The 16,624-nt window shown below is 45.5% G+C and overlaps 1 protein-coding gene across 17 annotated transcripts in view; it reads right to left on the bottom strand.

Moving 5' to 3' along the window:
• The window catches only part of SLC44A3 (solute carrier family 44 member 3), a 215,791-nt gene that overhangs the window by 143,973 nt on the left and 55,194 nt on the right, over window positions 1-16,624 (bottom strand). For 14 of the 17 annotated variants that reach the window (XM_053244977.1, XM_053244983.1, XM_053244986.1 and 11 more), the window contains 4 exons: window positions 15,744-15,811; window positions 15,102-15,173; window positions 12,959-13,103; window positions 11,150-11,247 (listed from right to left, as the gene is read on the bottom strand). The gene's annotated coding sequence lies outside the window, so the exon portion shown is untranslated. The remainder of the gene's footprint in view (window positions 1-11,149; window positions 11,248-12,958; window positions 13,104-15,101; window positions 15,174-15,743; window positions 15,812-16,624) is intronic. The other 3 variants (XM_053244988.1, XM_053244987.1, XM_053244971.1) reach the window with 2 other exon arrangements.

A 16,624-nucleotide genomic window follows, 5' to 3' on the forward strand; every position in this document is an offset into this window, starting at 1 on the left:
AGCATCATCTTTAGAACTTAACTATTAGTCTGTGTGTCAGGCACATTATTTAACAAAAAGAGTTACATCCACAATTAATAACCAGACATTTAATGAATACTTAAATATTTTCTTCCTTTGGAATATGTTTTACTCAACCTGCAAGTGGATTAAAAAGTAGGTGATTCACATACACTGATACAATCCCCTCATCGCAATGTATGATCGCAGAATGAACATAGTGTCACCTTTTTGAAAGATCATTGTATCAAAATTTCTTTGCAAAAAGAAGAGCCTAGGAGGCCAAGGATTTCAAAGAGGAGGCTGACACTCAATGTTTAAGTGCATACTTTACATGCAAAAGGTCCCAGATTAAATTGTCAGCATCTCCACTAGCAAGGCAGTAAAAGAACCTTGCCTGAAATCCTGGAAAGCTGCCAATTATTAGAGTAGACATTACTAGGCTAGATGGACCAATGGTCTTATTCAATACAAGGCAGTGCGGATGCCCAGCATTGGCTGGTGGGGAACCCATAAGAACAGTCCTGCTGGATCAGGCCCAAGGCCTATCTAGTCCAGCATCCTGTTTCTCACAGTGGCTTACCAGATGCCTCTGAGAAGCCCACAGACAAGAGGTGAGGGCATGCCCTCTCTCCTGCTGTTGCTCCCCAGTGGAGCCTGGATACTTGCTGCATGAAATAACCCCAAGACTACAAGGAGGCCATACAAACCTTCACCAAGACCCAGGGAGGAGCATCAATAATTCTCCATTGAAATTTACATTTCACATTTTACATAGTGGGAAATGGCATTTCCCACTAATTTACATAGTGGGAAATGGCATTCCCACTCCCAGGAATGTTTTGCCCTTGCCATGATGGAACAAGTATCAGGACCAGGACCAAGCAGCTGAGGTGGGGTGTAATGAACCACTGTCAAGACTTCTGTAAGACCTCAAACCATTTTATTGCACCTCTCACATGTACAGCTTTTCTTTAGAGAACCTGGGCCCTTTCGGTGCTGGGGGCAGTTACTCATATCTTCTATATATTTAATTATCTAAGGCATACCCATGGCTAATCCTGTGTGTGGCAGCTCTCCTGAGAGTTCACAAGCAGAAGCATCTGATCGGGAAATGGGGATTCCATATGCAGATAGAGAGGAGGAGCCTGCGAGAGCACAAGCACCATGGTGATTGGGCAGTGGGGATTCCATGTGCAGATAGGGGGGAGCCTGTGGCACCATGGTGACTGGGCAGTGGGGATTCCATATGCAGATAGGGAGGGGGAGCCTGTGATGGTTAAGGTCAGTTGGAATGCAACTGTTACTGGTCGGAAGATGTTCTTGATTGTAGAGGAGAGGAACACACACACACACACACACACATATATAGTGGGCAGGGATCTGCAAAGAGAGGGGTTGTGAGGGAGGAAAGAGCCTCTTCAGAAGGAGGCTGCTGTTGTGTGAATTAGATGAGGAAACAAGATGAAAAAGATCTGTTAACTCAGGGAGGGAGGGAGAGAGGAAGAGAGAAAACATGAAGGGAGGAAGAAGAAAGAGTGGAGAAGAGCTAATGGAGGAGAGAGAAAGAGAGAAAAAAGGGAGAGGAAGAGAGACAGAAGGAAGGGCGAGGGACGAGCCTAAGCCTGTCAGCAGCCTGAGGGAAATGAGTGGCCATGGCGGCACCGGCAGCAAGAAAGGGTCCAGTCAACCACTGCTGCTGTTTGGGGCTACCAAGGCCATTGTCAGAGGGAGGCAGGCAGGCAAGGGATGGGCCCGGGCCTGTCAGTGGCCTGAGGGGAACAAGCGGCCATGGCCCAGTCAACTGCTGCTGCTCCTTTGGGGAGCAGCAGGAGAAGGGCTCAGGTGGGGAGGTCTCTGGAGATAGGGGCTGCAGCTTGGCCAATAGGCACCAGGAACACTGTAGCTGCAACCAAGAGAGGTGATGGGGATGGAATAAAGCGATGGAGGAGTGACCAAGAAGGGTAAGGGGGATGGAAGCAACGGTATGGAGGAGCAGCAGCAGCAGGAGTGCAGCTCGGGTGAGGGTGTGGAGATCTCTGAGGTGAGGAGGGCTGTGACAGGGGGTGAGGGGAGCATCTAGTGTGCAGATGTTCTGCACAGGTTAAGTTAGTAGCAGAGTATTTCAGGAGCTAACTCACTCCCATTACAGCAGAAGTTAACGGTCTCAGGGGCAACAGCTTGTAAATGAGAAGCATGGAGATTCATGTAAGGTTAAACTAACTGACTTTATTCAGAAGTAAATGATAGAAAAAGACCTATATCTAACTTCTAGCTACATAGGGGTCAGAGAGACCTATAGAAGTAAGCTGCTCAGAGAGAAAGCTAGAAGCATTCTGGAAAGAAGGAAGTCACTCCTAGGAAGTTCCTGAGTACATTCTATCAATAGAGGGGTCATAGAGGCAGAGTTAAACAGGAAAGAGAAGGAGACCCTAACTATCTGTCTCTACTCCCAATGCCCCTAGTGGTCATTAGGGTTACTGGGGTGAAAGGTCGATTCCATCTGGAGCTGGATCTCCAACATTAGGGCCATTTGACATGGAGCTACCCCCATGGGGATACCTATGGGGGAGCTCCATGTCAAATTCCAAGAGAAGGAAACCCCAACAGGATGTTCAAATTCTTTGGATGTTCACATTCTTCCTGACATGCTAACTTTCCATGTGCAGGGAGATTTTGCCCTAGTGTGTGTGCATGCTTTAAAATGAGTGATTGTCAACATACATTGGAGCATGCCATAAAAAGGTTTGCATCAACAAACACATTTTGAATCATACTAATTTCCCCTTCTTAATCAGGCTAAGTCGCAAATTTGCCATGCTTTGCAAGTCTCTTCCTGAACATTTGAATGGTCTACAATATTTTATACCTACAAGTACCCTGCCCAAATGGATATGTGAATAGAAGAATCCTGCTACTAGAAAGATTTTGAGGCTGTTCACAAGAGCAGCCAGGCCCAGAGTTGGGCAGCCCAGCCTGGCTGGGTGTGGCTGCCCATTTGAAGGCACTGCCTTGGCCCCAAGCCTGGGAATTTACCCCAGGCTTTAACCTAGGTTTAAGGGCACAAGTACACCCTTAAGCCCAGATTTGGGGTCATATGTTGCAAGAGCTGGGTGGCAGTGCTGAGTGGCAAGTGTGCCTGAGGGAGGATCCCTCAATGTTCCATGCTCCTGGCACGATGCATTGGGGGAAGCTGGAGGACATCCTCCTCCAGCTCCCTGCTCTGCCGCTGGCTGTGGCACACCTCATTTCCACGTGAGTGGCAAAGCCTGTAGACAAAAATCTTTTGTGTGTGAGGAGGCAGGCAGGAGCCTGCCTCCCCACCAGGCCTTTGCCACACCAGCATTTTTGGTTGTTGTGTATGACCTTATTATTTGTGTGTGTTCTTAGGCTTGAAAGAAAGTATGAAAGGACAGTTCTGGAAATTCATGGGTCGCCCTAGTTATTCATGTCAGAGATCCAGCTCCAGATGGCATCTACCTTTTGCGCCCATTCATTTACACACTGCTGATTGGGACCTGCTGCCAAAGCCAGAGCTGGAAGCCATGATTTGCAGTGTATCAGAGGTGAAGAAAGAATGGAACCAGCAAGGGAGGCTGCAATTGAGCAGGAGGATCACGCAAGGTGCTGGCAACCTTTCCTCTTCATGTGGAGTCCTTGCAGAGATGTGTGGGGAGAGAAGGTTGCCAGCAGGGGCCCCTCCTCTGTATGGCACTCTTGCAAGGCTGAATGATCTGACTCTTCCAAGTCCTTGGAGGCAAAGTGCACCCACTTTGTTGGTGGTGGCGGCGGCAGCTGCCTCAGCCTCTTCTTTCTCACACATTCTATCATTTGCTAATTCAAAAGCTGAGGGTGGGGTGCTGGAGACAGAGTTCCAGTGCAGCGACATTTTGCACCAACTATCCTAATGACCACTAGGGCCATCGGGAGTAGAGGCAGCTAGTAAGGGTCTCCTTACCTGTCCCTGCTTTACCTCTACTCTATGACCCCTGCCTTGACTCCTCAGGCATTTCTTGTGATGAGTCAGAATCCCTTCCTTTCCTCTTGGAGAGCAGAAGGAAACATCTCTCTCTACCCCTCTACCTATTCATTCTGTAAACTACAGATAGGATTAGGTCTTTCCTATCAAAAAGAAGACAGTATATGTTAGGAAAGGTGGAGAATAACTGGACAGTGGTGATGGCTAGCACACTGCAAGAAAAGAAAAAAGTGGTGACAGGTCTGGATGGAATGAGGGGGCCAATCCGCTGCCTCTGCCAATCTGCTCCTTCCAATCTAGCAAGGTGCCCTTGTGAATATTGCATCTGAGCCAAGGTAGGCAGCAGAAGACTGTGCTCTATGGAATGCTCAGACACAAGAAACACTGGCTCACATCTTAACATTATACTGTGTTGCTAAAAGCCGCGTGCGCTCAGCACTAGCCTTGGCACTCCCAAAGTGCAGGCACATTTGCAGAAAGAGCACGATCATTTTCACTGCTTGCCCCATGCTCTGAAAGTGTTGTTTGGTCCACAGAAACCCATCCCTAAGGGCTGCATGACCCTCAGGGATGTGTATCTGTTGCCTAACAGCACTTCTGGAGCACAGGGAGAGTGGCAAAAACCATTGCACTTTTGCACAAATGCACCTGTCCTTTGAAAGCACTAGCATGCTGTGTGTGCTGCTGTAAGGAGCATGTGCACAGCACTAGTCAGGATGTCAGCCAACGCATACTAAATGTCATGAGTAAGCAGACAGTGGTGTTTAAATGGTTCCTGATGTTTAGAAATGGAATGACTACAACACTGCCAGAAATGCAAGTAACATTTTTCCCCATGAGTTCAGGCAAAAGCCTATGACAGCAAGATTTCAGCATGTGCTTTGATTTAAAGGATAAAACAAAAAGGAGAGATGAAAACTGTGAAATGTGGGTGCACGCAAAAGGGCCTAGTTTTGGCAAGATGGACTTCATAGAAATTCTTGATAGCCACAAAGAGTGGGGAGCCTTTATGCTGCTCCACAAATCATGGTGTTCTCACAGCCATCCTGTTGCCCCATACATTCCCTTCTGATTTCCAATGTGTAAACCGCAAAATGAACAAGCCTTTTAGGGATGTCTGGATGTGGAATACCTTTCTCATTGCAAGTCAGGTGCTGTGGTGCTTCCTCTGCACAAGCCTCACAACCCCTGGGCATACAAGAAGGATGGGGAGGGAGTTCTAAGCACCCTGTTCCTCTTCCATCTGCCAGGCAGAGGGAATGCCTTGCTTCTCCCCAGGAGCCCATCCAGGCAGCCCCCCTCCATCTCCACTGACCTCATCTCTGGCTTCAAGCCCATAATATATGTTCACAGGGTCAGCCACCACCCCTCTTAATCCCTCCCCTGCCTTCCATATCCCCACCCCGAATTCTGCCTATTAGCCCTTAAAGGGGCCGCTTTACAGGAGGACTCCCATTTCCTCTCCCTGCATCATCCCTGCTAGCTCCTGGCTGCAGCCAGGCAATAGTTTGTCGGGCCATTCTGGTCCAGTCAAGAGCGGCTGTTCTCCTGGCTTCCTTGCCCTCCCCCTCCCCCACCTCCCAGCATCAGCTTCATGCACGGCCAGGCAACCCCCAACTGTCGGTCTGCTCACTGCCTGGTCAGGTGAATGCCGCTGGGTGTTGGGGGAGAGTCCTGACAGGTGCAAAATCCTACAGGATGTTTTGAGACCCAGCTCTATGATAATTAAATACTGTTTATTCTACCTAAAAAGGATTTGATCTCTGCCCCAAGTGACCTGAGAATGCTCTTGTAAGCTGACAAAAGATAAATGGCATGATCAACAGTTCCAGCAATTACAACACATCAACATGCAGAAACAGCATGCTCAGTCAAATAGTCACGGAGACAGCAAAAACACAAAGCATTCAGAGTACCAGAAGTAAAGAAATCTTTGGTTCCTTATGAATTATGAAAGAAGAACCAAACTATCAGCATAATTATCCACTGTACAGTCTACTTGCATTAGCGCAACACAGTTAGAGTCAATTTATACAATCAGCAGAATCAAGTGGTGAAGGTCTGCCTGGATCAGTTCCTCCCAAATGTTTAAAGGTAGACACACTCCCAGACTCATGACCAACTGCTTCCACATTACACAGATGATTCACCTCTTCAGCTATTTTGTGGGTGCTTCCCAAGAAATGTAGAATAGTAATGTGGGCAGCAAAGCTGAGTATAGCTCCAGCCTGGAATCAAACTGTTATTAGTTTGAACTTGAAGCCAAACCTCTAATGGTCTGACTGTTCGTACATCAGTCAGATGTGAGAAGAAGAAGAAAAATTCTGTCTCTCTCTCTCTCACACACACAGACACAGACACACACACTTAAAAATTATGATAAAATATGCATATGAACAAAATAATTTTTTCTTGCTCTGGGGATTGTGACAATTCCAGTAGATGGACCAGTCTAGGAACCAGAATGTGGAACATAGGAAGCTGCCTTATACTGAGTCAGACCACTGGTCCATCTAGAATGTAAGAACAGCCCTGCTGGATCAGGACTAAGGCCCATCTAGTCCAGAATCCTGTTTCACAGAGTGGCCCACCAGATACCTCTGGGATGCCACAGGCAAATGCTGAGAGCATGCCCTCTCTAGGGATGTGCAAGGAACCGGGCGGGGGAGGTTTGAAGGTGTGGGGGGAGTTTCTTTAAGTGCAGGGGAAGGTGAACTTACTCCTCCTGCCGCTCTTCATAAGAACATAAAAACATCCCTGCTGGATCAGGCCCAAGGCCCATCTAGTCCAGCATCCTGTTTCGCACAGTGGCCCACCAGATGCCGCTGGAAGCCACAGGCAGGAGTTGAGGGCATGCCCTCTCTCCTGCTGTTACTCCCCTTCAACTGGTACTCAGAGGCATCCTGTCTTTGAGGCTGGAGGTGGCCCACAGACTAATAGCCATTGATAGACCTTTCCTCCATGAAGTTATCCAAACTCTTCTTAAAGCAATCCAGGTTGTTGGCTGTCACCACATCTTGTGGCAGAGAATTCCACAAGCGGATTATGAGTTGTGTGAAAAAGTACTTCCATTTGTTGGTCATAAGATTTCCCGGCAATCAATTTCATGGGATGACCCCTGGTTCTAGTGTTATGTGAGAGGGAGAAAATTTTCTCTCTATCTACTTTCTCCACACCATGCATGATTTTATAGACCTCTTCCCTTGCTGGAGCTCCTTTTTCAGTAAGTCCATGGGGCAGCAGCGTATCTCCCTGCCGCCCCATTTACCAGATATACCCAGAAGTATCGGGTGCGCCTGAGTGCAGAAGCGTGCGTCCCCAGGTGCACCTGATACTTCCGGGTATATCCAGTAAATGGGTGCAAATGGGGCAGCCGAGAGGTATGCTGCCACCCCATGGACTTACTGAAAAAGGAGCGCCGGCAGGCAAAGAGCGGCAGGTGGGGTAAGTTCCCCCTCCTCCACACTTAAAGCAGAACACACACACCCCGCCTTCAAACCAGCGGAACCACCTGCCATTCAAACTGGTTCCATGCACATCCCTACCCCATCCCACGCACATCTTGCTATTGCTCCCCTGCAACTAGTATTTAGAGGCATCTTGCCTCTGGAGCTGGCCTATAGCCCTCAGACTAGCAGCCATTGATAGACCTGACCTCCATGAATTTATCTAGACCCTTCTTAAAGCCCCCCAGGCTGCTGGCTGTCACTAGGGTGTGCGAGCCAGCTAGGTTTGAGATGAGTTCGACATTGAGCTGGTTCGGCTCGACGGGTTTGGGGTCGAGCTGGGCCAGCTGAGGCCAGTCTGAGCTTGAGCTGAACCAGGCCCAGTTCAAACCGAGCTGGCTGGAACTCTACTGGTAAAGGGGAATCCGATGACAGGCAGAGGCAGGGGGGCTTTCCTATGTATAGAAGGGGTGGAAGGGTAGTTAAAATGTACTTACAAGTACATTAACAAATCACCAGGGCAAGATGGCATCCACCCAAGAGTTTGAAGGAACTCAAAAGTGAAATTGCTGATCTCCTAGCAAAATATATATACCTTGCTCCTGCAATCAGGCTCTGTACCAGAGGACTGGAAAGCAGCTAATGGAACTCTGATTTTCACAAAGGGATCCAGGAAACTACAGGCTGGTCAGCTTAACTTCTGTGCTGGGTAAACTGATGGAAAGCATACTTAAGATAAAAATTGTTAAACATATAGAAGAACAGGTCTTGCTGAAGAAGAACCAGCATGGCTTCTGCAAGGGCAAGTCTTGTCTCACTAACCTTTTGTCAATAGGCATGTGGATAAAGGTGACCCGGTTGACATAGTATACTTGGACTTCCAAAAGGCTTTTGACAAAGTTCCCCATCAAAGGCTCTTTAGTCAAGCTAGCAGTCATGAGATAAGGGGACAGGCCCATGTGTGGATTGAGAACTGGTTGAAGGACAGGAAACAGAGTATGAATAAATGGACAGTTTTCACAATGGAAGTAAGAAAGAAGTGGGATCTCCCAGGGATCTGTACTGGGCTCTTTAGTTTGTTCATAAATGATCTAGAAGTTGGGGTTGTTGTTAGAATGCCTGATTTTGGGGTAGCACAGAGTACACCCCCCTATGCAGTGGGAACTGAGAGCACATGGTCTCCATTTGGAAACCAGTTCATAAGAGTGTGAACTTTTAACTTGCCCATATTTGGCAAAAGCTCACAGCTGGTCGCTTGGCATGAGCAAAGCATGGGGCAATGTATCCAGAGGTCATAATAGCTAAGACTGCAAAGGGTCATCTCCAACCTCTCTCTCATTATCTCAAGAGAAGGCAAACACAGCCAGCAAATAGACTCAGTTCCAAGGCACTCCTTAAGGAAAGAAACTACTCCTGTTTCACAAGAGGGATAGCTGGCAAGCACTCTCTGCTGCAACTCAGATAAGAAGTGGAATTTCTCAACCCACCATTAACAGCCCAATTAGTTGGCAAGTGACCAGAGCAGAGGCAGTTCATTAAAATCTAAAAACATATATCTTTTCACTTGAAGTAGCAGCTCTGTTTCCAGATAAGCCTTAAGTCCACAGCTATTCATAGCTACACACACCCTTCCACAAGCCATTCTTGCCTTTTGTTTGGCACATTACACCCCAAACTAATCATTTCATGCAGCCACGAACTTCATTGTTTTACCTGAGTTTCAGCCCCTCCAGGGAGGGAGCATGACCTATGCGTTGCTTTCAGGCATGTTTTGGAGGCCATGTCACATGGAATAGGAATCAGAATCTATATGGACCTTTACCCAGCTGGTTCTCAAGGGTGTGAGTGGTAACCTTTTGCCCCTCACCCTTTCTTTTCCCTACTTTTCTGCCTTTTTCCTGCAAGGACACCTGCCTGTGCACCCATCTACAAGTGCACTGAATGCACCACCGGACTAAAGGATAAGTAAAACTAACCTTCAGCCTCTGAGTTTCCTCGCCTTCTCTTCCCCTCTCTTTCTGCCTTCAAGCCATTTCTACGGCAAGCCTTAATCTGAGCAACCTGCAAGTTGGACCCTAAGCTAAAATTCCTCCTAGTGAGATTATTGTTAAACATATTTGTTAAGGTTCTATTATCTTTCCTAACCAGTTCTTTTTGCCTTCCTATACCCCAATTTAACCCTCAAATAAATCTTTAATCTGCATTTAAGCCTCCTCATACTTTCCTGGACCAAAGCTTTGCTCAAACTGATAATGTAACAGAACTGCTCCCCCTAATCAAGCTAATTCCCACCACCCACGCTAAGCCAAAAACAAGATTGGAATATCTAGCCAGCACTCTGGGGCAGTTCTATTAACAGGGTAATCAGTGAAGTGACCAAATTCGTGGATGACACTAAACTATTTAGGGTAGTGAGGTCCAAAACAGATTGTGAGGAGCTCCAAAAGGATCTCTCCAAATGGGGGAGTGGGCGACAAAATGGCAAATGCGGTTCAATGCAAGAAAGTGTAAAGTGATTCACATTGGGGCAAAAACATGGCCTGAGCTGTAAGTCAGTGACCCAGAGAGAGATCTTGGGGTCATGGTGGACAACTCACTGAAAGTGTCAACTCAGTGCACAGCAGCTGTGAAAAAGGCCAATTCCATGCTAGGGATCATTAGGAAGGGGATTGAAAACAAAAATGCTAATATTATAATGCCCTTATACCAATTTATGGTGTGGCCACATTTGGAGTACTGTGTACAATTCTCATCTCCGTATCTTAAGAAGGATGTTGCAGAACTGGAAAAAGTACAGAAGAAGGCAACCAAGATGATCAGAAGCCTGGAGTACCTTCCTTATGAGGCAAGGCTACAGCATCTGGGGCTTTTTAGTTTGGAAAAGAGGTGAATACAGGGAGACAGAATAGAGGTGTATAAAATTATGCATGGAGTATAGAGAGTGGACAGAGAGAAATTTTTCTCCCTCTCTTACAGCACTAGAACCAGGGGTCATCCTATGAAACTGAAGGTCGGGAAATTTAGGACCAACAAGAGGAAGTACTTTTTCACACAGAGCATAATTAATCTAGGGAACAACAGCAGGAGAGAAGGTATGCCATCACCTCTTGCCTGTGAGCTTCTCAGGGGCCTCTGTTAGACCACTATGTGAAATAGGATGCTGAACTAGATAGGCCTTGGGACTGATCCAGCAGGGCTTTTTAATGTTCTTAAGGTTGCAGGCAGGCATCTCTCTCAGCCCTATTCTTGGAGATGCCAGGGAGGGGACTTGGAACCTTTTGCACGCAAGCATGCAGATGCTCTTCCCACAAGAGCCCACCCCCTAAAGGGAATATCTTACAGTGCTCACACATGTAGTATCACATTCAAATGCAAACCACAGAAAACCCTGCTTAGCAAAGGGGACAATTAATGCTTGCTACCACAAGACCAGCTGTGCAACTTTTCAGACATCATTCAAGAGTCTGTATTAATGTTTCTATGAGCAGTTCTAGAAACTGGAGAAAGAAGCAGTTTATTTCAGTTCCACAAATGTTGTTCTGCTGCTAACTGTCCCCATTCCATGCTTAGACTGCTGTCTCCTTCAGTTCCTAGTGAGAATGATAATAGCACAAATAGAGAGTCTGCACAGGGCCTCCGTGTGGAGAGCAGGCAGACAGTCAGGCTGGGGACAGCTCCAACCTTCTGGCTTCAGCACTGACATGACATACAGGTGGTATAGTACCTTCTATGATCCCATCTAGCTTCCAGCAGAGGTGGAACAGAAGCAAGGATGGGGTGGAGGAGCAGAACATGCTGTTAATTCTGAAGGACTCTTGCAATCTGTGGTGACAAATGACAGAACCCAGTTTATTTATTATTTATTTATTTGAAATATTTCTATTCTGCCTCTCCAGTACACTACTGTTCGGGGCGGCTCACAACAATAAAATAGATACAGTATACAATAAAAGTAATAAAATTAAACAAATCGAGTTAACAAATTAAAAGTTAGGTAAAAAACCACCATCAGTATGAAGTTCAAATTAAAAGTTATTTTAAAGCTCAAAACTGAGAATTATAAAAACTAAAGAACCTATGGATGGAGCATTAAAAAGCTTCCTTTAAAAGGTGTGTTTTTAGTTGTTTTTTTAAACACACTAAGGGAGGGAGCATGGTGAAGCTCTTCAGGGAGGGCGTTCCAAAGCCGAGGGGCCACAACCAAAAAGGCCCTGTCTCTAGTCCCCGCCAACTGGATCTTTGTTAGTGGCGGGGCCATGAGCAGGGCCTGAGACGATGAACGGAGGGCCCTGGCAGATTCATATGGGTGGATGCAGTCTGACAGGTACCCCAGCCCTAAGCCGTGTAGAGCTTTAAAGGTCAAGAGCAGTACCTTGAATCTAGCCTGGAAGTGGACTGGTAGCTGCAGGATGCGTGTAATATTCATGGAATGACTTGCACCCACGAGCAGCCTTGCAGCAGCATTCTGGACCAGCTGAATCTTCTGAACAGTCTTCAAGGGCTGCCACACATAGAGTGCATTGCAGTAAGGATGTTACCAACGCATGAGTGACTGAGATCAAGTCCAGCTTCTCCAAGTAGGGTCGCAGCTGGCATACCAGTCGTAGTTGGTAAAAGGCACTTCTGCACACCCTGACCTGATCATTGTTTTCTGCAATGCACAGATGCTGTTTATATAACTACTGTTTCCACCATCTCCTGTAGAAGACACATAAGCCTTGCACAGATGGTGGGGGACAGGGATACTTCCCTCGCCCCTTCCTTTTATTTTAATAATCCATCATAGTCTTTGCTCTTCAAACCTCCTGCTGCTGCAATATTGTCCCTGAAATCAGCTGATAAGCCCTTTTTCACTGAGAGGGCTTGAGGGCAGGCGGCGGGGAGGGCTGCAGGAGCTAACAGACTCCCCACAGACTCCCCGCAGACGATCCTGCTGCTGCCTCTGAGTGCATGGATCATGCACCCAGACATACCACTGCTGCCTCTGGCAGCGTGAAGATGTGGGGGTCAGGACATGTCATTCCAGCCCCCAGAAATCCCACAATGCACCGTGCAAGTGTGCGGTGCATTGTGGGGATCCCCCTGAAAGCAGCTGGTGCTGATACACAATCAGTTAGACACGGTTACGGGCATGAGCAGGTCCTTAACCTCAGTTAACTGGCAGGCTTCTTTGGCGGGTTTGCCACCACAGATCCCGGTGGTTCTTACATGCAGTCTAACATGGGCTGGGTGTGAGAACGGCCTCAATATGTTTTGATATGTATCATGACAACAACAATGGCAGCCATGGTGGTTGGGCAAGGGGTTGGCCTTGAGATTAAGGGAAAGGGGTCTTGGTTTCTTGTTCTGACACATTCTAAATCACTGTATATAAGGTATATGAATACTTAAAGCCGGTGACAAATTTTCTACCATATTCATCCTGTACAGGGGCCTGACTATGAAATGAATATTTCATGGATAGTAACCTAAGTACTTTAGTAAGCCAGCCTTGTCTGCTTCTATTCACATGGTAAGGGAGTGATTCACATACCTCCCACACTGTTGCTGTCCTGCTGAAGTCTGCTGTCAATGAATTGTCCCATCAGACTTCTTTGCAGATGGGAGTATCCTGTGTAGAGAAAATTCTCAGGACAACATGTTCCATTCAGCATGCTGCTTGGAGAGGTGTGGTTTGGCTGGAATAGAATATGATGTCTTCCAGATGTGAAAATTTCTAACAGTTAGCCTTGTCTTCGGATACAAGGTGAACTCATAGCCCATGAGTCTGTGCTATGAGTCTCATAGTATCTGCTGCTCAACCAGAGTTATAAATAGACTAATTGCTACTACAAATGTTTCTGGTAATGGTCTGAGCCAACAGCTATTGGTTTTTACCTTCCATTCCAAGAAAGTCCCTGGCTCACATGGAAATTTGGTATCTTTAGACTCATGAGAAAAAGGGTTGATGGAAATTCCTAGATACAGATCTCAGCTGTTGTCTCCAGAATGCAAAGCCAGGAGTGTCATGATCAGAGTGTTAAACATGAACTAGGGACAGCTGGTTTCTAATCCCACTCAGGCACAAAATGCAATGGACTGTGACTTGGGCACATCACCATCTTTCAGCCTAACCTACCTCACAAGGTTGTTGTGAAGATCAAAATGAAATAACACCATCTATGCTGCTCTGCTCATCATACAAATATGATTACTCAGCTATATCAAAAGCTTAAAGACATTGATAAGGTTGATACTGGTTATATCCAAGATCTTTGGAATAATGATCTTGAATAGACTATTCTATTAAACCAATGGTGAGTGGCTTTGAAGGCAGTGATCGCAAGGCAGTGATCTCTTTGGATTGCAAAATGAGGTTAATACAGCAGAAACATTGATTTAGTGCTTATTGGATACCTCAGAGAATGTTTCATAAGGGCTGATTGCAGACGTCTAGATATGGAGGTGTAATTTGTATGAAGGTACAATTATGCATATCACCTTAAGTGGCGCAGCGGGGAAATGCTTGACTAACAAGAAGAAGGTTGCTGGTTCAAATCCCCTCTGGTATGTTTCCCAGACTATGGGAAACACCTATATCAGGCAGCAGCGATATAGGAAGATGGTGAAAGGCATCACCTCATACTGCGCGGGAGAAGGCAATGGTAAACCCCTCCTACCAAAAGAAAAACACAGGGCTCTGTGGGTGCCAGGAGTCAAAATCGACTTGATGGCGCACTTCACTTTACCTTTACAATTATGCCTATGGTTTGGTCCTGTCCGGTTATTGTTCCATTTTGGGTTGAAATCCATAGGATTATTAACATGACTTTGCAGCAATCATTGCCTGTCAAGGACGTTAATATTTTATTGGGGTACATCCCCAGCATATGGAATCTAGAATTATGTCAAGAATTGTAGATTCTTCATGCTTGGGGGTCACCAATTACTTTGTCCAGCTATGGAAGGTTAGAGACAAGTTTATAGTTGCTCAACTCTGAGGGATCCAATGCAGGCTCAGAAAAGGTCTAATAATTGCCTTCTTAAGACAGGAAGGTATCCTGCCCTCCTTCAGATAAGCATTTATAATATCTATCAGGCCTTCTACAACAACCCCTATACCAGATATTATTAACCATGTTGGACAAGGGTCGAGAGTACAGGTGGTAGGCTGCACCATTCCAAGCAGCTTGTCCACATCCTCTGGAGTCACAAACTGAAACTGATCCAGCCTAACCACATAAGAGGAGTTGCTGGACATCTCCGCATTAGACACTGCAGTAATTGTCATGTTCCATACCTTCTTTGTGTAAGGGTTGAGACCAGAAGAGAATTTTAAAATCCCTCTTAAAATTCCTTTAGCACTCATGGTATCTCTCTATATAAAAACCAGTTCCTAATATTCTGTCATAGCATGAACAATAATAACAACAACAATAATAAACTTTATTTGTTAGCTGCCCCATAAATTGTTCTCTGGGTGGCTCACAACAGAGGATTGAAACATACACCAAAAACCCCCAACAACTTAACACATTAAATAATAACAGACAAAAAAAGGTTAAAAGAAAATAGAAAATATAATACAAAGCAGCTTAAAAACTCATCTTAAAATTAGTTAAATGTCAGAACAAATCTGAAAATCCGAATTTAAAAACCCAAATGTAAAAGGCCTGTGTGAACAAAAAAGTCTTTACCTGGAATCGAAAAGAACAAAGTGATGAAGTCAGGCAAACCTCACAGGAAAAAACAGGACTTCAGATAGGATCCTGCAGATAGAAGCAGACTTGATTAGTTGAAGTCACCAAGGAATGAGATTTTGCCCACATTGTAACAGGATTCCCAGAAGCATCACTATACTTTCTCCCATATATGTGAATAGCTGACCAAAAACTAAGTGCAGAACTTGGGGACAGCATTGCAATCAGAACAAAACCTGTCCTTCACTTCTGACGCTCAGTGGTTCAAAAATTACAGGGTTCCAAGAGTGTTAATATGAGTTAGAAAGAAATAACAGGAGCCTAGACATTTGCTATCAGCTACTATGGTCAGCAATTTAAGGCTTCCCTCAGAAGATACATTGTTCCATTTTGTGCCAGGTGCAACTTCTGGATTGTCTTTATAAAACAAAGACATAGAGCAAATTGCATTAGTCAATCCAAGAGATACAAATGTCTGGATGATGGATGCAATTGAAAAAACGCACCTCTGACCATTCCTGACACCTGGGCTCAAGACCAGGCCCAAAAGCACACCCAATCTATAAGTCTGTTATTTTAAAATAAGTCAGCCCCCCACCACAGAAAGCAACCTCACTTTCTCCCAATTAAATGTACTACCTGCTGTCTTTGCCTCCTTTCCTAGATTCATTTCAGCCAAGGACTAAGGCTGCTGCTCCTGGATTTGACTGAAAAGAAAAATAGAGAGAAAAACAAAGAATAACATTGACATACATTATTCTCTCTTTGGGTAGGGGGTGGGGGTGGCTGTGAAAAATATAATGCATAATGGTTTCAATAACTTGATCATCGTCAGTCCTGTTCCATAACTGAGTTAGAACACAATGTTGGAGTTTGAAACAATTTAAAATCAGTGGCTGCAAATTAGCTGAAGTATGTTGTACAATTCCTATTGAAACCAATGGATCAATACAAAGTAGGTCATGTTTGTATTAAGAGCAACTCCAAACCAACAAAGATCAGACAATGAGCTTTCAAATCCTATAGAACTCTTTATTATGAAATGAATGGGGATTGGTGAGAAGAAGGCATGTTGAAAGTGCCCCAGCAGTCTGTAATTTGTAAAATCTAAAAGGTGGAGTTTACACGGTTTTATACAGATTTGAGTCAGTCTCCGTACGGTGTGAGATGGTTTCAATACATACACAAAGCTATTTGGATAAAGGAGGCAAAAGTATGACTGTACCTCCCTACAAAGCATGGAGGAACCTACAGATTTGGTATAATTCTGTAAGTTTACTCAGTTCATTCTTAAGGCTACCTTGAAACTAGAGATGTGAAAGCTTGGGGGTGGGGGCACAATTTTTAATGTCCCCCCCCCAAAAAATTTTTTTTTCCAGGTCTTCACATCTTTACTTGAAACTCACAGATCCTTTCCAAGATAGAGAAGAGAAGCAAGGTAGACTCTATATTATCAAAACAAGAAAAAACAACATTTAGGTGTTGTACTATATTGAAAGTTGGTTGAAGCAAAACTGGGT

The sequence above is a fragment of the Hemicordylus capensis genome, chromosome 4 (genome assembly GCF_027244095.1).
Source record: "Hemicordylus capensis ecotype Gifberg chromosome 4, rHemCap1.1.pri, whole genome shotgun sequence".
Lineage (NCBI taxonomy): Eukaryota > Metazoa > Chordata > Lepidosauria > Squamata > Cordylidae > Hemicordylus > Hemicordylus capensis.